At 44.4% G+C, this 24,981-nt stretch overlaps 1 protein-coding gene across 1 annotated transcript in view; it reads right to left on the reverse strand.

Moving 5' to 3' along the window:
• Positions 1-24,981, reverse strand: part of LOC119652169 (zinc finger protein 26) — a 91,637-nt gene that overhangs the window by 3,953 nt on the left and 62,703 nt on the right. The window lies entirely within an intron of this gene.

A 24,981-nucleotide genomic window follows, 5' to 3' on the forward strand; every position in this document is an offset into this window, starting at 1 on the left:
TATTCCGGAGTCATTAATTTGGGGGATTATGTTAGCCGTATTAGCCGGTCCTAAAAAGAAAACCTTATGTTGAAGCTCAGGATATTCAAGGATGTAACGACGGATAAATTCTTGAGCCAAATTGGAAAGTCCTTAGGACAGGCAGCTGAAATAAGGGCTAGCAGGTTGGAAATCATACTCTCTGCAAGGATATGGGTGTAATCATCACGAAGGAAAAGGTTTGTGAGGCCTTAGAAAAGCAGTTCGACCTTATCGGAATACAAGAGGCAGCTGCGAAACGCTAAAGAAAGCTTACGGTTGAACATAAACCGCCATAATCAATTTTCCAGTGAAGGCAGCACTCAAATTGTTGCCGGCAGGGAGACTAAGATTATGCTGAGTTATATTGACTTAGTTAAGTTCTGAAGCGGTGCTTTAGATGCCTTTGCTTCAGCCACATTGCGAAAGCATGTACCAGTTCTAATGACAAGTTGGATCAATACGGAGATGCGGAGCGGAAGGCCATATTTGCATTAACTGTGAAGCTGACTCAAAATGATTACTGTGTCAAGGAAGGGAGGGAGTAAAAAAATCGGTGACTCGAATACAGGAGAGTCCTTAACGTAAATCACAGATGAAGTTGATACAAAAAACCTCAACCACTGCCAGGCTGCGTAGGGCATACCCCCGCAAACTATCCGCGAGAAATACATGTCGAATCATGGTGTTGGGATTTGCGTGATACACCAAATAGGCCAGGTACCGCTATGGGCTTGCACAGAACCATCTTTTCAGGAAATAATGGGGCATTCGGAGGATGGATTTACCATGGCAAAAGTGAAAGAAGTGTACATATGTAGCTATTATATTCCACTCAGCGGTACATTTGACGAGTTTGTGCAGATGCTGAGCATTCTGGGCGCGAGAGCACACTGGTGGAAATTCATAGTAGAGGGCACTAACCCGTGGGTTCTTGAATGCGGCAGTTGGAGAATGAATGAATATTCTGCTCGAAGCATTCGCGGGCTAAACGTAGTGCTGGTAAATGTCGGGATCTCATAAACTTTCAGAAGAATGGGTCTACAGTCTATATTTGTGTATGTGAGCGTCGCTTAAGGAAAATCAGTGAGAACGATATTCACAGTGACAACCAGACAATCTGCATTGAAATCAAAGGTAAATCTAGCTTAAAGTAGAGGTCTCGCAGATTGCCGGGTGAATTGTCCGGGTGGACGGCGAAAGCTTTTGATTGGGGCATGTTCTTGCGGCGCTCAAATCCGACATATCCCTGGATGGTGTGGCCAGAAAAAAAGTCATCTACGAGAGAAGATACACATACAATGCGGAGTCGCTTAAAAGAGGCCATTTGAAGGAGTAAACCAGACTGTTTCAAACAGTTGCACGACCATGCCGATATAAACTCTTGGAGTGGAGCTTATAAGGTGGTAATGGAAAGAATGTGAAGATCAGTTGATTTGCAGGCGCCTTCTGAAAAAGTTTGTTGCCACTCTGTTTCCTCCTATCAAAACAGCGGAAGGCAAACGTTTCAGCTCAATGAGTGCGTAATATCTCTAGTAACCGAGGAGGAGTTGCGCGAAATATATTATAGGCGTGCATGCGTGGATGATATTACTAATGGAGCTTTGGAGCTAGCAGTGAAGATTAGACCCGACATTTTTGCCAACATCTTCGAGGCGTATATAAAAGAAGGGGTATTCCCTGTTTAATGGAAACAACAAAAGTTGGTGTCGCTTCTCAAATCCAATAAGCCACCTGGAGATCCAGCATCATATCGCCCGATCTGTCTCCTGGATACAGTGGGTAAGATGGCGGAGAGAGTCATCTGCAATAAACTGCTACCCATGTCGAAAGCAACAATATTTTGTCGGAGGATCAGTAAGGGTTTCGGTGCGCACGTTTTGCATTGGATGCAATAAGCATTGTGGCGAATCTGGCAAAAAAGCGCTGAATTCTGGCGGCTGCTATACCATTGAATGTAAAAAATGCGGTTAACTCCACCAACTGGATCTGAGTCTATTCGAGAATTATCTCTCATAGAGTACTTGTTCTTCTCATCCCAGAAGAGATTACGAATGTCGGCGGTAGTTTTCACAGCAAAGCACCCAGAGCGGTTAAGTCCTGGCTAGAAGGAGCCGGGTTGACTTTGGCGGATGAGAACACGGAAGTGGCTTTTTTAAAAAACAGTAGAATGAAGAACACTGCGAAGGTGGTAGTCGGTAGATATACGTTCGTCTCTAAGCCGGCTGTCAATTGCCTCACGTGATAATTGACGCCATATTGAGCTTTAGAAAACACCCAGAGTATGCATGCCAAAAAGGAGCCAGTGTCTCCGCGGCACTTGCAAAAATGTTACCGAATATTGGTGGGCCGAAACACTGTCAGAGGTTGCTTCTAGTAGGAGTGGTGCGATTCATCCGTCCCCTGTGTGTGCAGAGGCGCTTACAAACTCTCAAAGACGGAAGCACGTCAAATTGGTTTACCGGTTAATGGCTTTGAGGGTTTGCAATGTTTTTAGAACCACATTAGATCAGGCAGTAATTGTGGTGGCGGGTATGATGTCTGTCGACATTCTGGTGAAAGAAATAAGTGTATTGTCTCATGGAAGATGTGCGGACGGCACACAGAATGTAGGAATCTGGCAAGGCTAGAATTGAATTATCCCCAACATTAGGGTGTGGCTTGAGCGGAAGTACGAGGAGACCAACTAACACATTACGCAGTTCCTCACGGGACACAGTGGCTCCTACAAATACCGTTTTGGATTGTATGATTCATGCCCTAGATGTGATAGAATACCTCAGGGTTCAGAGCATGTGATGTTCCATTGCCCAAGGTTCGCAATGGAGAGAAGAAATGTGAACTAGCCGTTAGGCAGGAACATGAGGCACAGAACTTCTAACAAAGTCGGTTGAGTTTCGAACATATCGCACTGCAAGAGCAGCAGATTTAGGAGTTGCCTTCTGAATGTGAATCGGCCTCGAAAGAGACCATCATCTGATGACTGTTTACCTTAGTTTGGGCGTCGCTACTGCATCTGCTCGCAGGGCAACGAAACCTCCGTGATCCGACTGTTGTCCAGCAGTGGGAAACCGTCTTGCTGCGCAAGCGACACAAACATTACATAACTCGCCAGAGAACACTAATAAGCAAAGGGCCGCCATCAAAAATACTTTCGTCGCTGGTGCGGGCGAAGTTGCCGGCCTTGTCCCAAGAGGGTGTTACAAGATCTGGCTGACTGCGGAAACTTAGAGGTGGACTGATGAAAATAAAGAGCTGAGAGTAGTGAAACAAAAAGTTCAACATAGTGTGTTAGTGACAAAAGGAATTCCATTGCGCTGGTGAGGCTAGCAGAAGCTGCTGCAAATAGCAACAATCTAGTCATCGTATGTCGCATCATGAAAGGGTTTCCGAGTGGTTGTAACCCTTCCGAAATTAACATTAGGCTTCTGATTCGCAATGATCAGCAACTGAGAAGGTGGATTGTGCAAATCCCTTCAGTTCCATCTCTCGATGTTGATATGGCAAGCCAACGTAACATGTGGATTCGAACTGTTACCGCAAACAAAACAAAATCAAAACTATGAGTGCCACTCAAACGGACTAAAGTCACCCCTTGTTGCAAAGATGCTAGTCAAAATCATCCTGGCATGAATTAAGGAATACTTTAACAGTTTTCATTGGGCGGGCATTAACAGCCTTCGGAGCTTAGATCACTACTCCACCTGCTCTTAACCGATTTCGAGAAAGCTTTCGACAACGTAAGCAGGTAATGTATCTATATTGCGAAATCTACGCAAGATGAACCTTTCGAAGGAGCAAAAGCCATCATCAGAACGACATATGATGGTACAAAATGTTACATGCTGCATCGAGGTGGAATTTCAAAGGAATTTAAGATTCAAACAGGAATCCGCCAAGTGTGCACCTTGCCACCAATACTTTTTCTTTTCCTTCTCAGTAGGGTTCTTAATGTTGCCTTGGCTGAAGGATGTGGAAGGATTCAACGGACGATACCTGTTTGCTCTTTTAACAAGTCATGGTCCTTGGCCAAATGGCTTTAGATTTGACAGCACTGAAGATAACTACCATCCAACCCAAGGTTTTCAGTCTGACGATTCATCGTGCTCTTTCTATTACTGCTATTGGCCAGAACCTAGAAAGTATCGAACAGTCTGTATATTTAGGAAGCGTTGCTTCTACCCATGGTGACATCGAACTTGGTGTCGCTCGACGCATCAACATTGCTAAATCCGCTTTCGCATGAAATTGAGGCTGCTCCGCGCCAAAGTTCTCTCTGTATTTGGTATTTGAAAACCTCAAACTTTCATTAACTCATAGAATAATTGAGGGAAATCGCAAGCTTCTCGGAAAGGCGTGGGGTGATCTGAAGCACATTGCCAGCAACCGACAATGATAGTGCGTAGGTGCGATAGGGAAATGGAGAACGTGGTCTCTGCACAGGGGTAAACTGAAACATGTCTTACGTAACTCCGCTCAGACTGTAGTGTCGAACTATACTTTCTAGGCTTTGGCAATAGTGATGTAGAGCATAAGATCAAGAAAAACAGTGAATACTTGAGGCAAAATAAGGAAAAACAATTTTTTTTAAAAAAATACTGTATATTTATGCCTTGAGTTACTTGTGATCATTATTAGGAAAAGCATAATTAGCGTTAGACGCGGTCAAAAATCTAAAATACCTAAAATGTCAACGGAGAAGGATACTTTTTGGCACACATAAGTGAGGGTCATTTCATCCGATTTCTAATATTGGTTACAGAAAAAATCGAATTTGAGTCCGCGGTTAAAAAACACATAAATTGCATATCAATTTAATTTTAAAAATCTTGCGCTCGCTTTGGAGGTTCTACGTCAAAGTAGAGTGTGAGGGTTTGCATCTCTATTTTTACATCACTAATTGCAGCTCAAGAGCAACATTTTTGAACGAATAGATAGAAATCCTCGTACAGTAAAAAACCCTGAGAAGAATGCAAGTAGAATCCAGTAAGAAACGATCTCAAAATACCGATCAACCCCAAAGCATTGCAGCGCTCCTGGCTCCTATTTAATGATCTTCGTTCAACTCTAATTAAAGCTTCCGAGCATCTTTCCTTGCGTAACTTCTGCGACAATCACTAATTGAAGATCTTGTACGTAAACCTTAAATTGTTACCCAAAACCAATTCCAGTCGTCGTACAACAATATATCGAGATCAAGAAACGCATATTTTTAATAAAACAAAGGACTTGAGGACAACTTGGTAATATGGGCGAGAAGATGGACGAACTCTCTTTGCACATTAGCAAAACTCGCAAAAAGATGAGCAAGTAACCAGAATAACGACGACAAAGACGAGGACGTTAACAACTGTGGATGTCTGGACGAGGAGGAGAACCAAGAGCCATATTGACTGTCGGATACCATCAGTGCTAAACTGGCATTAAATTCTTTGCTCCGATAAGTCACGATTCGAATTCAGATTTTACCTGGCGGGATGGGATTTCGCTGAGCAGTTACTGGTGCCGCCGTCATGATATTCTGATGTGAAGCCGCTTTGGCACTTTTTTAACACAGGCAGGTGATCTCTTTACGTGCTTATTTCGCTTATTTAATTTTTGTGCAGATGATCCTCTGGAATCGATTTATTTACTTCAGAGATTCTGAAACTTTTTTCGTCACACAGTTTCGGATTTTTCAGGCTTCTGTGATTCTTCCTTAGGGGCTCCTAGGTAGACACAGTGCATAAACGATGCTAGAGTGTTCCACTTTTGGCTTCTGTCTAGAAAGTTGCGTTAATATTCGACACTATACCAGGACTAGAGAATTATCTAATCAGAAATGAAATCTTTTCCATCTCTCCTGCTCTCCCTAAGATATGTTTACGTTTGGAACCCTCTGCATACCTTAAAACACGGGGTAAATTTTCTATGGATTTTGACGGTGGCCATGTCAATCCTTTCCATCGAGATTTTAGTTTCATCATCATCATTAACGGCGCAATAACCGGTATCCGATCAAGGCCTGCCTTAATAAGGAATTCCAGACATCCCGGTTTGCATCGAAGTCCACCAATTCGATATCCCTAAAAGCTGTCTGGCGTCCTGGGATACGCCATCATTCCTCTCAGACAGGGTCTGCCACTGCAAATTATTTAGCCGGATTTTATCCACAACCTGACGGTCATGGTATTGCTTATAGATTTCGTCGTTATGTAGGCTACGGAATCATCCATCCTCATGAAGAGTGCCTAAAATTCTCTGGAGGATTCTTCTCCCAAACGCGGCTAAAAGTTCGCAATTTTTATTTCCAAGAATCCAGGTCTTCCGAGAATACATGCGGACTGGCAAGATCATTGTCTTGTACAGCTTTGACTCTATGATGAGCAGTTTCGAGTGGAGCGGTTTTTGTAAGCTGAAATGGGCTCTGTTGGCTGCCGACAACCGTGCGCGGATTTCATCGTCATAACTGTTATCGGTTGTGATTTTCGACCCTAGATAGGAGAAGTTACCAACGGTCTCAAAGTCTCCTCTTGTTTTTCTTCAGCCTTTGATCCGTTCTCAAGCAGGGTCGGCTCGTGGTGATCGGTTTCCCCATTTGGCTCTACCGAATGCCTGATTTGGGTGCAATCTCGAGGCTTTTAAATCCCCATCCAGCGTATCTAGCAACCGTTGTTTCGGCCTGCCTTTGGGCCGTTTACCATCGGCTTCGATGTTCAGACCAATCTTGGCAAGTAAATTCTCGTTAGCACGAAGCGTGACCATACCATCGAAGACGCCTTTCTCGCATTTTTTCCACGATCGGTGTAACCCCATAACGATCCCGGATATCCTCATTTCGGATGCGATCAAAACATGTCATGCCACTAGTCCAACACAACGTCTTTGTCCCCATTACCGTAAGACATCGTTCATTGCCTTTTATAGTCGCCTAACACTCAGAACCATAGAGAGCGACAGAACGACATTGTGGTAAATTTTCATTGATGTGCAGCCCAAGATTTCGCGCCGCGTGCTGGATCTGGATGAATGCAGTTTGTACGTTTCGGGTCGTTTTTTTTTTCGTTCTTTTTTGAAAACTTGGGTGTTTAACCCAAAAGAGGAGTCCGCGGACTACAAAAGAGGAAGTAAGTTGCTTCCCAAGTGGTCCGGTCCGTCATCAAGTGGGTGCGGATTCAAGACTCCCAGCATCCTCAACAGAAAAAATTACTCTACCGAATAACGTGCAGCGACTGTAATAGGATATACATAGGACAGACTAAACGCCTGATAACGACTAGATTTAATGAACACATCAAGGAAGCGGTAAGTAGTGTTCGGAAACAAAAGTCGTATCTAAGATCATCATCTGAAGCGTTCAACAGGAAAATCTTGAGCTTTTGCGTCATGCATACCGAACGACAACCTTGGATCCTTGGGAAAGTTTAGACATCTTGAGAGAAGACGCAACGCGGTTGTTAAACACATATTCAGGTAACTGGCCCTGGAAATTAATAAGACTCGTCGCCGTAATTAACAGGTAATTAAGGTGGGTTTCGTTGGTTTGGAAATAAATATTGGGTAGGGGAAAAAGGAACGTACTTAGAATTATCCGATTTAAGTCAAATATGCGCCGTTTGTTCGCAAACTTGTTGCCAGTTAAAAGGCAACTTTATTATCCCCCCCCCTCCCCCCATTATAAAACCTCCCTTCCTTATTTGCAAAAAACTCAGACAGCCAGTTTCGCAAGCCTGTTTTGAGGCCAACTTAGTAGCACCAAGAGCGTTTTGCATGGACCGGAAGAGATTGTAATCACTTGGTGCCAGATCCGGACTATACGGTGGGTGCGATAGGACATCCCATCCGAGCTCCCGTAGCTTCTGGGGGGTCATCAAAGATGTGTGAGGTTGAGCGTTGTCCTTGTGGAACACAACACCATTCCTATTGACCAATTCTGGCCGCTTCTGGCAAATCGCTGGTTCGAACAGTCGAGTTGCTTACAGTAGAGGACAGAATTGAGGGTCTGGTCATAGTTGAGCAGCTCATAGGGGATGACTCCCTTCCAATCCCACCAAACACACAGCAAAACGTTCCGCCCTGCCGTCAATCCGGGCTTGGCGATGGTTTGGGTCGACTGGCCGCGCTTCGACCACGATCTTTTTCCCTTGAGGTTGTCGTACGTGATCCACTTTTCATCACCAGTCATCATCCGCTTCAAAAATGGGTCGAATTCGTTCCGTTTCAGCAGTGCATCGCAGGCGTTGATTCGGTGCAAGAGATTTTTTTGCGTCAATTCGTGTGGCACCCAAACATCCAGCTTTTTTGGAATCCAATCTTCTGCAAATGGTTCCAAATTGTTTTATGGTCTCCACCCAGTTCCTGGCCAACCGAGCGAATGCTCACATGCCGGGCTACTTGCGTGACTTCGACGATTTTATCGGTTTCTACGACGATTGGCCTACCTGTACGGTGTGTATCCTCGACATCCACTACACCAGAACGAAATCCAACCAACGCTGTGCTGTGCGAATCGTTACACTTTCGGGCCCATAAACTTCACAATTTTTTTCGGCCGCCTTCGTTGGGTTTTTACTTCTCAGGTAGTAAAAATGTAAAATATGACAAATTTCTTGCTTGGTGGACTCCATCTTTGACGCTCTACAACTTGAGACTGAAACGTACGATCGCAACACTGTCAAAGAGACACTTGTAGCCCAGATTGTCGTCTTCAAATCGCCGTATAGTACGACCCGATGCGATAAGTACAACACAAGATATGTTTAAGTGTCGCCATCTATTGACAAAATACGACATTACTTTTTCCCCAACCCAATATATAAATATCATCACCACATCACACCACTTGGTTAGAATATACGAATGTGCTAGGTAAGGACGGTATATATCATAGTATATTCCTTCTATTACTATTGCAGGAATGTTGCTATTCGGACCTGCAGACTTGTATCTTGGAACGAGTGAAATGCGCATTTTACTCGCTCCAGTGGTACTACCTTGCATGCTAAATTCCAGTCTCTCGGTTGAGAGCGGGCCTGAGATGAAATTTCGGATGCTGCCCGCAAGATGAATTTCAAGTAAGTGGTTTGCCGTTTCTTCATTGCTTTCTGTGTAACTCCCGCTCTGTACACATACAATGGATAACCCAGGCTTACGACAAAGATCCGATTCAGCTTTGAGGTTGCCTCGATGATCGTTTAGTCGATGTTTTGTTCTTCTGTAGAGCTCTCTGTGCCTCATTATACCGATTCAGACAGCGGCTTAATCAACCTTCTTTGGTGCCTTGAGTGCCCAATCTGTATTACGCGGATTCCAAAACGGAGTGGTTGGATATGGATCCAAGCTCATTATAAAATTAATGCGACTATGATCCGAGAGTATGATATTGTTTGATACTCCCCACTCTCCGATAAGAGCCGCAATGCCAGGGGATATCACCGTGATGTCGATGACCTTTCACCTGATCATGTTGACGAAAGTGGGTTCGCTACCTAAATTGAGGATCTACAGATCGGTTCCTATGAGATACTCTAATAGTCTTGGTCTTGTTGCGTTGATGTTGGAACTTCCCCAGCATATGTGGTGGGCTTTGATATCACATCCTGCTATTACCCTCATACCATCCATCCTGGTTTGCTCGGCCTTTGCCTGGGCAGGACCAGCATCGTGAATGAGTGGGTAGTTAGTTTAGTATACCACATAATTGTGATGAAAGTCCAGGTCATTGTAGGAATAATCTGTATCCAACAGGTAGCTAATGGGAGGTATTGTTAGCTTCCAAAAAGCCGTAAAGAAGAGTTTTTATAAAAGATGGTAGAAGTGGAGGCATTACTTGGAGAAGAGAGCACGTCGACGAATATTTGATTATGAAGATATGTTTTCCCAATTTAGTGAAGGACATACTAAGATCAGAGAAAAATTAGATCGCAGTAAAAGCCACAATATTGAAGATGCATAAGGTCACATAACTGGGTCGTGACTTGAAACCAAGGTCGACGAGCAATGTTTTCCACTCATGCCAAGCAATATTTCACGAAGGTCTCTTAGTAATTTGAGCGGAGGTAATTTATCATTACAATTTGTCGCAATAGTAACTTTCTGGGGCCTTAACCAATATCTGTAAAGAATATATGGAATGATACCTTCCTTGCTGATAAATGGTGTTTGGTATGGTTAGCATGAATTGATTTCTTGTTAATCAGAGAGACAAAGGAAGTAGCCGTCACGGATTTAATGCTTCTTGCCACTTCATTTCAGTCTAATCGATTCTGCACCAAAAATCTAAAATTATATAATGGGAGAAGGAAATTGACAAAGCTTAAAAACTTTTCGTTGATATCATTATCGCTACCGGGAAAGTTAGATTAAAAGCTTGTCTCCTCATTATATATCAGAAGTAGTCTCCATTAGGATACCTTCAGATAGTCAGTTGCTCCAGCGTTAGTCGCTACTGCGTCGCCGAAAGTCACCCTTGGTACATAGCATAGCGGCTTTGCCAGATTTGTCTGATTGGTCTGAACCATCAATTTTACATTTGAATTAGGCCAACTTTTTTAGGTTTACGAAAGAGCGACAGTATCATTATCTTTTGAGGGAAGTCTCAAAAGGATTGCAGAATATCGCTTTCACTCCTCCCACATTATGGAGCCACTGGCCTTTCTGGTCTTTCTACAACCTTGTAAACCTGGATGTATCCCAAGGGTGGTCGAGATTCCTTCTGAAACTTGCAGATTTCTTGTGTAGATTTTAGGTATCTCCTTTCCTTGCTTTTCACAAGGGGTTGAAATACATTAAGTCTGAAAATATTTTCTGATATATCTGAATTAGCGTACGCGGGCTTCTTGTGCTGTAATGCTGTAGCAAACCTTCAAGTTTAACTAAACTAGATGTCCTCTGCCCACAAGTGATCTAAGGACGAATCTATGGTGAACCAGCAGCATAAAGTACGAATTGAGTAAAATAAAACAAAGTCCGCGCGCGTACTAAGGTGAGTGCATTCTTTACGCCCCACGGCAGAAAAAAGATCATCTTGTTCACTAAAGATTGTCGCTCGTATTTCCGATGGCAATAGCCAGTTCTTGAGTCCTCCTCGGCTTATTGGATGACCTGCAAACCCCAACTTTACGGAAAAGGAAGAAGTGAAAATGTATCAAAGGTAGCAAACCGAGCAATCACAAACGTAGTGAAATGAAGATGAAGAGTAGAGTTCGAATCGTTTACCAGTTCTAGATGTAGAGGGAGTAGGGTTGTCGGTTGGAAAACTTCAGATTTGCATTTGTAAATATTTGTTTGCTGAACCTTCTTCAGAGCGTTTTCATATTTAAATGAGCGGTTTCTATTTGATATGAAATGCAGGAAAATTTGGGTGCCAATCGAGGGAAATGATGCACCTCCTACTCAGGATTAGTAACACCTCGCTGCCATAAAATTCTCCCTTTCGTCCAAACCTCATCGGTTTGCTCGCCCTGATTCGTAAATCAGTGGATTCCGGCGATTCGATATTGTCCCCGATCATGCTTGTTCTGAATAATTTTATTTTTCCTCCAATATCATCCATAGCTTGGATGGACATCAACGACATCTTCGTTCGCTGTCGACATATTCAGGTGGAAGGATTCTCGGTTGTCTTATTGCTCCTTGGAAATGGTTCTCTACTTTGTGTGGAGCTTCTGGGCGAGTGCTCTTGTTATTGTGGTCAGCACAGGGGCCGGCTTCTTCGATCCAGCACAACATATAGTTACAGGTCGGACTGGTGAACGTGATCTTTTATGGTCCGATTTGAAATGTTTGCTGGAAGACATGTGGTGTAGTGTGTTGTGTGCACGGTAGTGCCGGTGGTATTTACCTTCTGATCCTGCTGATATAGTTTATGGTTAACACGACATCTCAAGGGTATCAAGTGCAATCATCGGCTCTGAACGAATCTTTAATTAGGCGGAATTTCAATGAGATATTCGCTTATTCCTGGTATGAGAGAGATATGGAGTGTTGGTTGTCGTATGATCGAAATGTGCAGGTTTTTGGTATTTCGGTACTGAGAGTGGGTACTGATGTAAGGGCTGGTGTGAAGTGTGGAAATTCAGGAAGAATGTCCCAAGCATGTGGTTTCATTTCAAGGGTAGGCACTCTATGTTAGTTATATTTTGGTGAGAAAAATATCTTTTCTAATGTTGAATTATAAGTGGAAAAAGTAAACGATAAGAGAAAGAAGGAGGCAATTATGGACTTAAGGATCTGTCGCATTTACATATTTTTTTTTAAACTGAGTATTATAGGGAAGAATTAAGAAGAAAGAATTAGTGTTACTAACGGACGTGTGTCCGGATAGCTGCGTGGCTAGATTTGAATCGTCTCAGTCAGTCGACTCAGCTGTGAATCAGTACCTGAGTCAAATCAGGGTAATAATTTCGTGCGAGCGCAATGCTGGCTACATTGCCTCATTTTTTTTTGGAGTATGGTAGGTGAATGCGTTTACGCATAGAGTTAGACTCCCGCAACAGCACGCTGCCGGACTACCAACTGAACACCTCCCTGTCATCAGAGAACTAGCCTCAAACCGTTTGACACATTACTTCGGGCTAGCCCTCCCGCCTTTGGGAACCTTCAAGTCAGGAAATTCCTTTCACCAACGGGAGGGGAGGGGAGGAAGGGAGTAGTTTAAGGAACACCTTACCGACCGATCTCTCCGTCGGTCGAGTTCAATGTTCTTCGCAATAAGAAGAGCCCGAACATAATGCGCAATACGATTCCAGCTTCCAGCGCCCTTCAGCATCTCTCTGACAATGTTGTCCGCAGAGAGCTCCCCTGTGTCTGCATAAAGCTGTTGACTAGTGTTTGTGGAGTTGAAGTGATTGGGTTGTCGGTGTGTAGCGCATCAGTGAAGACCAGTGACGGTCGAGTGAAGAAGGGCGTTTAGATCACGGAGGTATGTTTGGTTGAATTGCTTGATCTGGGATGAAGGGACCCGTTTTTGGGCATTCTACCCCCTAATTCTGATTGAGTTAGGGCATTTGTGGTAGTTGGCGGGTCACTTGCCTCGCCTTAGAGTTCGGCAAGCGTGCTGGATATGCTTTCAGGTTCCTGTGCGGAGTAAGTGTGGTCTAGGCTGCGAATGATTAGAGACGCGATTTTCCCGAAAGGGAGAGTATAGATGGAAAGCTTTGTATGGTTCTTCACGAGTAGGTTGATGGTCAATGTGTAGCCCATTTCGTTTTTGAAGAGTATCTGGTGATTTAAACTCCCTGATTTTTTAACCAGAATGTTCTAGATGATTGGATTGGGAATAGCGCTTTGTGTAGCTCTAAAATTTCTAGGCAACTGGTGGAATTTTGATGCTTAAATGTTATTCCCAAGGTGCCTGAGGTAGTTGGTGTTGTAGGCTTCAATAGCCCAAGGGTTGTGGTTTGCCCTTAGGTTTGGCTGGAGCAGTGGCGCAGACTTTTTCTTATTAAGAACCTCTTTTAGCTTGATTATAAATCTTAAGTACCTAATTTATGATGTACATGTGAATTTGTATGAATTTGTTTGTACAGTCAAAGAACAATTATTTCGCGTGAGATATGAAGTTATGATATCGATCATAGTAGTAAATTGACGATACTTAGGAATAAGCAGATGTTGACGATATGAAGATATCACCATAAAAATTTGAATATTGAGTCCCTAACCAATTGAGCTCAATACCTTCATAGATATTGAAGCTTTAAAGATCGAAACAGGTGGTAGTCTGTTAGACTGTTTGGTAATTTCTAGCCTTTTTCTCAATTTTGGTCCAGCCAAGCCTGCCGAGAAAGTTGGGGAGAAGGCGGGAGGTCTCCCCTTATCCGAAGTTTTCTTAGGGGTCGCAAAAAATTCTATAATAAAAAGAGATGATAGGGGAACTCACATAATTTCCACCTGGGGATCTTTTCTCCAGTGATTTCTTCAAGTTCGGAATTTCAGTGCTGAACCCAGATTATTGATTAAGGATTGTCTTGATGAAGGCTTTTGCCTTTTCTATTGTCACCAAAAAGATTATTTGCCATTTCTTACCAGCTTTGATAATATCTTGCTCCAGCATGAGATAAGAGGACACGATTTTAATAAATGAAACAGTAATGATAGGTTAGACTGATTCAGATCAGCACTGGCAATGCCAGCAGAGGGTTTACTGAAACTATGACATCCTCAGTGAAACACCCGTAATTGAAATTCTGGACACACTAAAGTAGAAATTTTCTGTTATATGCAGTCAGTTATTACGGTATGGCGAAAGCCAGTGCAGACGTGTCGAGAATGCAACTTATGCGAGGAACCAGTCGAGTTTTTCTAGATCACTCAACGAATCCTAACAGAACGTCAGAACAATTTTCGATGACGGAAGCGAGAGAATATTGGGGTGAGTCATAAACAGTTCGAAGAACTGGAGGGGCCCTGGTCTGGATCGGGTTCAGAATTGCTGGTATAAGAAATTGACCAGTGTACATAGTCGGTTGGCGCACGCATAAATCAGGTCATTAGCCGGCCGGGGAAATTTTCCTCTTCACTACGGGAATTACCTACCATGTCCCAAAAAAGAATACGGTGCACGACCCCCGGGGACCCATGACCGATTACTTGCTTACCAACCCTCTACAAATTCATAACGTCCATTATTGGTGGAAGGGTCAATGCGCACCTCGAGAACAACAAAATTCTTCCCGAGGAGCAGAAGGACTGCACACTTGATTCAAGGGCTTGCAAAGAGCAACTCACTATCGACTCGGTAGTTCTAGGACAAGCAACTAGAGGCCAAAGAAACCTCTTTAGTTGCTATATCGATTATGCCAACGTTTGCGACAGCACACCGCATACCAGGCTAATCGATGTTCTACATCTGTGTCGCATTGATCCGAAACTAATAAAGTTTTTGGCGACAGTTATGGAACCCCTTATCAGTGCGTTCATCTGAGGGTGCCAATACCTCAAAGCCCATCTGCGGGGGGGATTCGTTAAGTCCCGTCTGGTTTTGCATGGCGTTGAATCCCCTTTCATGGCTACTGAATGATGCTTGAGGCCATGGTTTCGCAATCAAATATGTCCTACGTGATAAGTGTGAGCTGACACACTTGATGTACTTAGGTGACATCAAGCTGTATGCTGGTACTGATGACCACCTTAGAAGTCTGTTGCGAATAATAGACGTGTTCAGCCCTGATATTTGGGTGGAATTTGGATTAGACAGGTGTCGAATCCAAGCCATCCGCACAGGTCATAAGGCGCTGCATGCCAGACATAGCATCGGTGACCTCCACATCGAAGCTATGACTGAGACAGACTACTAAAAGTATCTAGGAAGGCTGCAAGGAACCCATGCTTGAGTTGGTGATCTGAAGGATGCTTTGCTGTCCGAATTCCTGCGACGTGTGAAGCTGGCGCTGAAATCGCATCTCTCGGGGAAGAATAAGGTAAGCGCATTGAATGTATACGCTATCCCTTCACAGGCTTAGACACTCGGAATATTGTCTTGGACGAAAACCGATCTGGAAAACGTGCAGCGGCAGATACGGATAACTATGTCCAAATTCCGAATGCATCATCCAAACTCTGACGTGGAGTGGATGAACCTGCCACGTGACGTTGTAGGTAGAGACATAGTTGACGTGGCGGCACAACATCACCGCCAAGTCGACTTGCAGCGCACTTTTTTTGAAAGCAAAGAGCAGGCGAGTCCCTTGCATGCGGCTGTCTGTAACGTAGACTGTGGACTGACTCCACTTAACTTGATGGATCGATCTTTCAATCCTCAGTGAGGTGAAGTCGGATCAAGAGCGGGTCGATGATACGATACGACATACACGTGAATTGTCTTTGGTAGCCATTTGCCGATTTGGATTTGCCGACTGTGTACTGGAGAGCTCTTTGCTGAGGCAGAGTACTTCATGTGCCATTCAGGATGGCGTGGTCGCCACCCGAGCTTATAAAAATCTCATTATGAAAGAACGGGTGGAGAACTAGTGCAGAATGTGTGGTTCGGCGTTAGAGACGTTCTGGCTGTACTGTTATGGCACCGGTGCAATACATTACCAGGCATAATGCTGTATGTAAGGTAACTCATCAAAACCTTGTATACAAACATGGGTTGATCACGGAAACATGCCCGGTTTACCGATATAAGCTGCAGCAGCATGTATTGGGTCCGGCAAGTTGTAACTAATCCAGTTGGCAAGGGTGGTCGCTCTGGGTATATTATTGATGTTGTCATCCCTTATAATAGCAAAATTGAATGAAAATACGTGGAAAAGAAGGTGAATTATGAGTCGCTGCCTCGGGTAATCAAAGAAATTTACGTCTCGAGCGGGTGGTTGTAGTTCCCATAATGTTGTCAGATACAGGTATTGTGCCTAAATCCCTCACGGTTTCCCTTGGTGTCCTGGGACTCTCGCACAGTCTGGTGTAAACCATGCAGAATGGTATACCTGCATACGTTGCGGGGAGTTCTCGACAGATTGTTCCATTAACCTATCACCGGCCACTAGGGTAGGATCGTCCGAGCCTAAATGCTTGGCACTTGATGCTAGTGTTAGGTAAAATTCGGCATCTACCGAGATTGTAACAAACCGTTAGTGCAACAATCCAATTGGATCAGGGGGTTTTGCGCCGAGGTCCACGAATTCGATATCCCTAAAAGCTGTCTGGTATCCTGACCTACGCCAGCGCTCCATCTCAGGTAGGGTCTGCCTCGTCTTCTTTTTCTACCATAGATATTGTTCTTATAGGCTTTCCGGGCTGGATCATCCTCATCCTCATCCATACGTGACCCGCCCACCGCAACCCATTCAGCCGGATTTTATCCAAAATCTGACGGTTATGGTATCGCTTATAGATTTCGTCGTTATGTACGCTACGGAATCGTCCATCCTCATGTAGAGGGCTAAACCTTCTTCGGAGGATTCTTTTCCCGAAGAGGACGATAGGGGATCCCCTTGTCTTAAGTTGTTGTTGATGTCGAATGGTCTCGAGAGTGATCTTGCTACTTTTATCTGGCCTCGCACATTGGTCAGGGTCAGCCTAGTCAGTCTTATTAATTTCGACGGGATACAGAATTCTCTCATGGTCGTGTACAGTTTTACCCTGCAATCATATGCCGCTTTAAAGCCGATGAAAAGATGGTGTAACTGATGTCCCTATTCCAACAGTTTTTCCATCGCTTAGCGTAGAGAGAAAATCTGATCTATTTCTGATTTACCTGGAGCGAAGCCTCTCTGGTATGGGCCAATGATGTTCTGGACGTATGGGGCTATCCGGCCTAGCAGGATAGCGGAAAATATCTTATAGATGGTACTCAGCAACGTGATACCTCTATAATTGCTGCACTGATATTTCGCTTTTTATGTATGGAGCAGATAATGCCTCTTTGCCAATCGTCAGGCATTGATTCGCTGTGTCACACCTTGAGCATAAGTTGATGAACCGCTTGGCGTAATTGTTTGCTTCGATATTTAACCAATTTGGCTGTAAGCCCATCGGCTCCTGGCGACTTATGATTTTTAAGCCGATGATTTGCACGGACTGTTTCCTCTATACTTGATGGTGGCAGTATTTGTCCGCCGTTTTCAGTTGGCGGGACCTCCAACTCACCAAGGTTCTGGTTGTTGAGCAGTTTATCAAAGTACTCAAACTATCGCTCCAACATTCCCATTCTGTCGGAAATTAGATTTCCCTCTTTGTCTTGGTAGGATGAGCATCGAGGTCTGCAAAGCTTAATCCTACTGTTGGTAAAATTTCCGCGCCTGAACTTTTCAAGTTCACAGACCCGTTGGTTATCCCAGGCTTTCTTTTCCCGTTTGTGAAGTCGCTTCCCTGTTCGCCGGAGTTTGTGATAAGTCTCCACCCGTGCCCGCGTCCTTTGAGAACGCAACATTACTCGGTATGCGGCATTCTTCCGTTCCGTTGTTAGCTTACATTCATCGTCGAACCAGCCGTTCAGATTCTTTTTGCGGCTGGGGCCAGGATCTCTGTTTATTGCGGTTATTGCGGCATCCATTTCCTCCTTAAAGGTGTGCGGAGGGCTTTGTTGCCGATGGCTTCAGTGTTAACTCGCCCTGATTGTCAGAGGGGATTCTAGGTGTTGTTGTTATTTGAGCTCGGCGCACCATGACAACGAGATAGTGATCCGAGTCCATGTTGGCCCCCCTATATGTTCTGACATTCATCAAGGCTGAGAGGTAGCGGAGTTCGATCAGCACCTGGTCAATTTGGTTGAAAGTGATTCCGTCTGGAAAGGCCCACGTTTGTTTGTGGACCGCTTTCCGCGTAAACCAGATACTTTCAACAATCATTTCGTGTAACACGGCTAATTGAATAATTCGCAGTCTGTTATCATTTGTATTTAGATGTAAGCTGTGGGAGCCAACGTATCGCCTGAATATGGGCTCCGTAAGTACTTGGCTGTTAAAATCTCGAAGTAAGATTTTGATATCATGTTTGGGATAGGCTTCGAGGATTCGTTCTACTGCCTCGTAGAAGGTGTCCTTCTCCGACTTCTCCTGCTGTCTCCTCTGTAGGGGTCACACATGTTAATGAGGCTTATATTTCTAAATTTGCCTCGCAAGCGCAGTGTGCATAGCCGTTCGCTTATGCTTTCAAAGACGTGGTTTTCGCAAGTTTCATTTTTTCGCTGACTAAGAAACATAGAGCAAATGGTTTACGGGATGGCCACTATAATATATGGTGTAGTGGCTCTTCTCCAAGAAACCGGTCCCTGTCCAACGCATCTCCTACAACGCTGCTACATCAGCCCTATATTGGAATAGAGTATCGGCTAGCTGCTTGATAGCTCCATCTCTGTACAGGGAGTGCACGTTCCATGAAAAAATGCGTAAATCGTTATTCCGTTGTCGTTGCCGGGTTCGTCATTGTATTGTCAGTACAGTCCGAAGCATCTGTTGTGGCTTCGTAACTTCGGTTTTCCGCGTAGGGTTGTAAGCCTTACCCAACCCCCAACATGGAGGACCAGCTGGTACAATTTGTTCCGTTTTTAGGCGCGTGAGGCCAGGTCTCCAGGCTCCTAGTTTTCCAATCACTTCGTATCGATGATGTGTGGCATGCTGTTCGGCAAATCCTTTGTTATCACAGATGGGAATCAACTGCTAATAGAGAATTTCATGTTGCGAATGGATTGCAACAAGGAATAGACTGCGCGTACACTTTTTGCAATATTTGCCGGCGAATTACTTAACTTGTTTGAGTTCAATAAATCTCCAAAAAGGAGTTTTTCCCAAGAATGGAAAATTACGAAAAGACCACCGTCAACCATTAAGATTTAGAGGACCTTCGTTGGTTGGAGTTCTTCGGGTAAAAACGATATTTCAAAGGTATTGTATGTCAATTGAAGTCATTGTGCTAGGCCTCACATTTGAGATAGTGTGATATCCACTTACAGGCGAGGAGTGTCGAAGTAGATCCGTTTTTGGAAAAGAAATTTGGCTTATTTCAACATTGAACAGTACCTTCTTGACAAGGTAACCACGTTGATTAGCGTAGTTCGGTCAGCTGTTTCAAGTTTGTGTTATTTAAATATCAGGTTAAACCCCATTTAGGAAATATAATACAATCTCTTCCTGGGTCTTATATTTTCACATAAAAAAACCTTTATGTCAAAATTGCCTTCCACAGGAGAGGATAAGCCCGATTGAAATTCTATTCGATATTATTCTGATGATGTTTGAATGCAATTTTTATTTTCCGTCCCATAATGCATAAAATATTTATGTATCTGCACTAACTGATACATAACATGGCCAACTGCACATTGCTTTTCAAAATCAATTTGCATGATCGCTCGACTTTTCCACTAAGTCAACGTTTTTCTATTCTTAAATGGCTGAAAATATTGTCAAATCGTGACTTTGGCCATGAATTGATAACGGGCGGACGGGCGGCATTGCCCATTGCTTGCAAGGAATAAGACCAAAAAGACTGGCTGCATAAGAGTAAAAAATGGACGACAACGATGATCCTCAAATGGCTACCATTTCCAGTAACAAACAAGCGTATTGCCGGGATCGGTAAATATATTGTGTATACCAGATCAGAAGGGAATACCTGGTGCACGTGCAGTTGCAACTAAAGGTGAAGCGCGCAATAACAATATCAGCATAGATCAAATGCACTGGACTTTCTTTGTAGCGATATTTCGATCCTAGAGATGAGAGGATCGTAGAGAAAAACGAGGTTCTGGAGGTACTCGTAGTTAGGGATCGTTTAAGCCCAGGGATAGCATGCCAACACTACTTGAAGTTTTCCCGCATACTTTTCACCTAGAAAGGACTTCCTGTAAAGGTTTGACCAGCAGTAAATTAACCGTGATCCACCTACAGCCGTTTGTTGTTATAAACCCTTTGAATATTGATAAGTAAAGGAATTAGGGTTCAATCCTCCCCATTCCTCTACTCTCATGTAAATTTTCTTTATGTCTCCCCAGTTACATTGTCCACTCGTCCAGAATGGTGGAAGCCAATCTTTGGGGCGGACAGATTTTTGCATTTTCTTGAATACTGGTGTCCCCGCCTAGAAGTAGCAAGATAAATGACTGTAAAGGGAATATGGAGCAAATGATGGCGAAGACAAAGGAGCAAGCATCAGCCTTTCAATGAGCGCGCATTCGTCCATAGTATCTTATTTTGTTGTTGTTACCCAGAGGCGGCGTACAAGTGTGTAAACTGAAGATCGATGCAAGCAAGTGGAATATATGTGTAATTCTTCGATTCAATGACGATAAATGATTGTTGGCAGAAAAAATGGCAAAATCGTGACCAACGGCAGTTTGTTTAATGTTGAGCGAAAACTCAACTTGGAATATATGGTAAGGTATTTGATATGGGTGCATACGAACATACATATGTGCTTGATCTTCTTCTGTAGACTGCTTCCTTGGTACCCTGACGATCAGCCTGTACTAATTTATGAGCAAATAATAGGGATTAGTTGCTGAACTACTTAGATTGCAGTTCTTATTAAGATCACTCCGCTTTGTTAGTTCCAGTTGATGTTAATTAAATGTGCGCCCAATGTGGGCATTCTTTCATGTCTTCTGAACTGATAGAGCCTTGGGTTACTTTCAATTGTTTTCCTAAAAGGTGGTTCAGTGGGAACAATACTTAAATCTCCAAAAGGACCAAAATGGAACATAGAAATATAGATAAGCAAAAGAAAGAAATGCCCTCCTACTGATAAATCCTGAATTCAAATGTGAAATAGAGGCTACCTAAGGTAGCTTAGTGGAAGGGGAGTGAATTTTTGTAATTAAGGCGCAAGTAGCCGCCTAAATATGTATTATATATTTACAGCAAAAGCAAACTTAATAAAGTTTAAAAAAATCAAGTGTTAATTGACTTTCTGCGCACTATTTTCTGCAGTGATTCTAACCTCTCCCCCACCCATTATTATAAGCAATGAATCGAAAACCTTTCAGGAAGAATTAATTAGACTCCCAAGCTCCTGCCTTAGTAGTGGAAAGCCTGACTTCTCAGGAAAAATACCCGGAAGGAATTTGAGAGCCTTTGGATCCATATTCCGTTAAGTCAATAAGAATTATTGACTGCAGTTTCAAACGTAAGATGAGTACGAAACAAGTCGGAATACCGGAAGCTGGCGCTTTAGACATTGCGTATTACCGAATACTATGCTTATATATGCATGTATATAAATTGATCCTAAACATATTTTCGATTTACTTCGTGCACAAAAGCATATATTTTTTTTTGTGGTAGGGTAGGTGAATGCATCTACGCACACAGTGTTGGACTTCCGGCTCGGTACGTCGTCAGACTACCAACTAAACACCTTCCCATCGTCAGAGAGCTAGCCTGGAATCGTTTGTCACATTACTAGTACCCGAACTCTCCCGCGGAGCCTTCAAATCAGGGAATTCCTTCTACCAACGGGAGGGGACAAGAGGAAGGGAACTATCAGTTCAAGAAACCCTTGCTATCCGGCTCCTCTACCGGTCGAATTCTATCTTCATAGCAACGAGAAGGACCCAACCATAATGGACAACACGGCTCCACCTGTCAGCACTCCTCAGCATCTCTTCGACAATGTTGTCTGGAGAGATACCCCTCTGTGTTTGAATAGAGCTGGTGACGAACCCCATCTCACCTTCCACAAGAAAAAAAAAGTGTGATGGGCGTCGTCCACAACTCCATTGCAAAACACACAATCCGGAGATCGCGCCTTTTCAACCTTGTGCAGGTAAGGCTGAAATCCTCTATACACACTTAAAAATTGGGCAAGGAAATAATCAGTCTCACCATGCTTCCTATTCCGCCACACACCTAAGTTGCAGTTGAGTCGCGCAGTCCATCTGCCTCTAGTTTCATTTTGCCAAGAGAACTGTCACTCGTCTAGGGTGCGTTGTCGTTCTTCACGAGCAACAACCTCCCTCGCGCTTGTATATGGCTTGAAGCTCCTTAGCAAAAAGAACAACGGGGATGGCTTCCACGATCACTATCACGTTCAGAGATAGTGTGGTACGCAGACGCCACCCGCAAATCTCCCCGTCTCTGTACTTGCGCGAGACGTTTACTCATTAGGAGACGTTGCCTGCTAGACATAGGAGCCCCAATGTTTGCCATCAGTCTACTTAATACCGAAACTCCAGCTGTAGCCTTGTTCGCTGCTTTGATCTGCCCAAAAAAGCTCATCTTTGAATCAAGAGTCAGAGATTATCGACTCGCTGAACAATATCGGACGCAGGGTCGGAATTCTCTTTTTAGTCAGGATGACTACTTCGGTTTTTTCCAGTGCAAGGTTGAAACCATGAGTAGTCATCCATCCGCTTACGCGTCGCATTAATATGCCGAGTCTGCTTTGCGCCTTTTCGACAGTGCGTCTAGCAACAAGCGCCGCGACATCATCTGCATAGTCGACCAGGCGCGACCCTTCGGCCAGTCAAGTTTAAATAGACTATCATAGGTAGCTTTCCACAGGTCCGGCCCTAGGATTTTGTGTTATCCCCGACGTGACCTCCATCCTCCTCTGACCCTCTAGTATTTCATAGAGCAGGGAGCGGTTCCTCAGATAGTCCCTCAATATTTGTAAGAGATAGTTAGTGTGCCTAAAATGTCTTTTCATCTAACGGAACTAAAGGCGTTTCTGACGTCAAGCGTTCCGAGGAGCTCCACCCGTCGAGTTCGGCGGCTATGTGCCTCCGCTCGTCGAACGGCATCCACGACTTGCATGACAGCATTAATTATGGATCTCCCTGTTCTCAAGTCAAATTGCGGGGGAGGTAAATCTCCGGCAGCCCGTATCGCTTCAGCACAAAGTGCCCTCTTTCAGGCAAGCGTTGAATGCGCCAAGCAGTAGGTCTGGCCGGTGTTGGACTACCAGTTTGTATAATTCTGCTAGAATACCATCGGGTCCTGGCGCCTTCTTGCTTTTTATAGAGAGGAGTGCCTGTTCCAACTCTTTTATAGAGAAAAGTGGACTGTCCTCTGCGTTCTCTGCGCAGGGAATAGTGACCTTACAACGGTCGATCTGCTCGGCGTTAAGTGAACAGGGTTTTCGCAGAGCTCTGATTTTTTGTAACCGAGTCCCCATTCACCTCGTCGACCAGATCCTGCCAGCAGCGAGCTTTATTCTGCGGAATCTCCTTTTGGCTGATTTGTACTCCGTCACTATGCCTCTTCCCGGTCACTTAGATGTTGTGTTAAGCGGCGGAGCCTGTGACACTCCTTTCGGAGCTCTGCGATTTCCACTGTCCACCAATGCATAGAAGGTTTGCCACGCCTCGATACCTTCCTGGGAATTAAAGCTCCGCAGGCCGTCGTTACCAGTTCCATCAGCGCGGCCCCACCTGTTTCAAGAGTTTCGACAAACCTCCCGGTGTTCACTTTCGCGACGTTCCATGCACAGAAACAGCGCCAGAGTGGCGCACACTGAACCGCCCGGGCGTTGGAACGTTGGGGTGGATATGGTGTGTAGAACGACCACTCCTGTTCTCACCGCCATTTCCAGAATTTGTTTCCCTCTGGAGTCTGTGTGAGGCATGCCCCATTCAAGTGCCCTAGCACTGAAGTCACCTCCGACCAGGGTCCGCCCATCTGTGCCTAAGAGAGTGCCTTTCAAAGCATCAAGCCTGCATCGAAAGTCCGACATCGTTTCATTCGGTGTAAGATAGACAATAAAAACGTTATCTCTGAACACCGAATCCAGAAAAAGCCGTCCCCTCGGCTTTGGGTAAGAACCCTAAGGAGGGTGTCGCCCCGAATCCAAATGGCAGCGGTACCTCATATGTTAGGGTGCCATGAAATTGGGTCCTTGTTTTGATACTGCTCACTGATGAGTACGCTAGCAACTCGCGAGCGGTTGCACTCCGGTGCATATTGATTTGTAGGATGCGAATCATGTTGACTGCGTCCTAGCTCTTTCCAATTCTGCTCTGAAGACTGGACACCGCCCCGTGCCCGCAGTGTCCGCAACGACCCTGAATAGGACGCAGTTTTCTTTTTCATTGTAGGTGTTCGCTTTATGACCTGGCTGACTGCATTTACGGCATGTTGCCCTTCTGTTAGATCCCCGACAGATTGCAGAGGTGTGCCCATAATTCAAGCATCTGTAACATTTGGTTGGGGCGGCCCGGATTTGTATCCTACACACTTCCAAACCAATTCTTATTTTCCCGCTGTTTAGAAGCTTCCTTGCGTATTGCTTGGCAGCTTCCAGCGCAGTGATTTTTTGGCCCCAGGAGTTCGGAAAGGTGATACCAATCCGGGCAATGATTACCTCCAGACATTCGCGTTTGATGGCTTCTTCTACCTCATTTTTTTCTATGAGGCATTCAAGGTCTCGGATTTCCCCAGTTCGCTCTGCAATAGGCTGTCTGCGATCCGTTTGGTACTCCTAGTGTTCTCGTCGGGAGTCGCGTTTTTTCTACTTCCTGCGCATTTTCTTTTACTCTCCACGTCCGCCTATAATATGCAATCCTGTCCAGGAGCTCCTCCAGTTCCATTAGCCCGTTTTTCA

The sequence above is a fragment of the Hermetia illucens genome, chromosome 3 (genome assembly GCF_905115235.1).
Source record: "Hermetia illucens chromosome 3, iHerIll2.2.curated.20191125, whole genome shotgun sequence".
Taxonomy (NCBI): domain Eukaryota; kingdom Metazoa; phylum Arthropoda; class Insecta; order Diptera; family Stratiomyidae; genus Hermetia; species Hermetia illucens.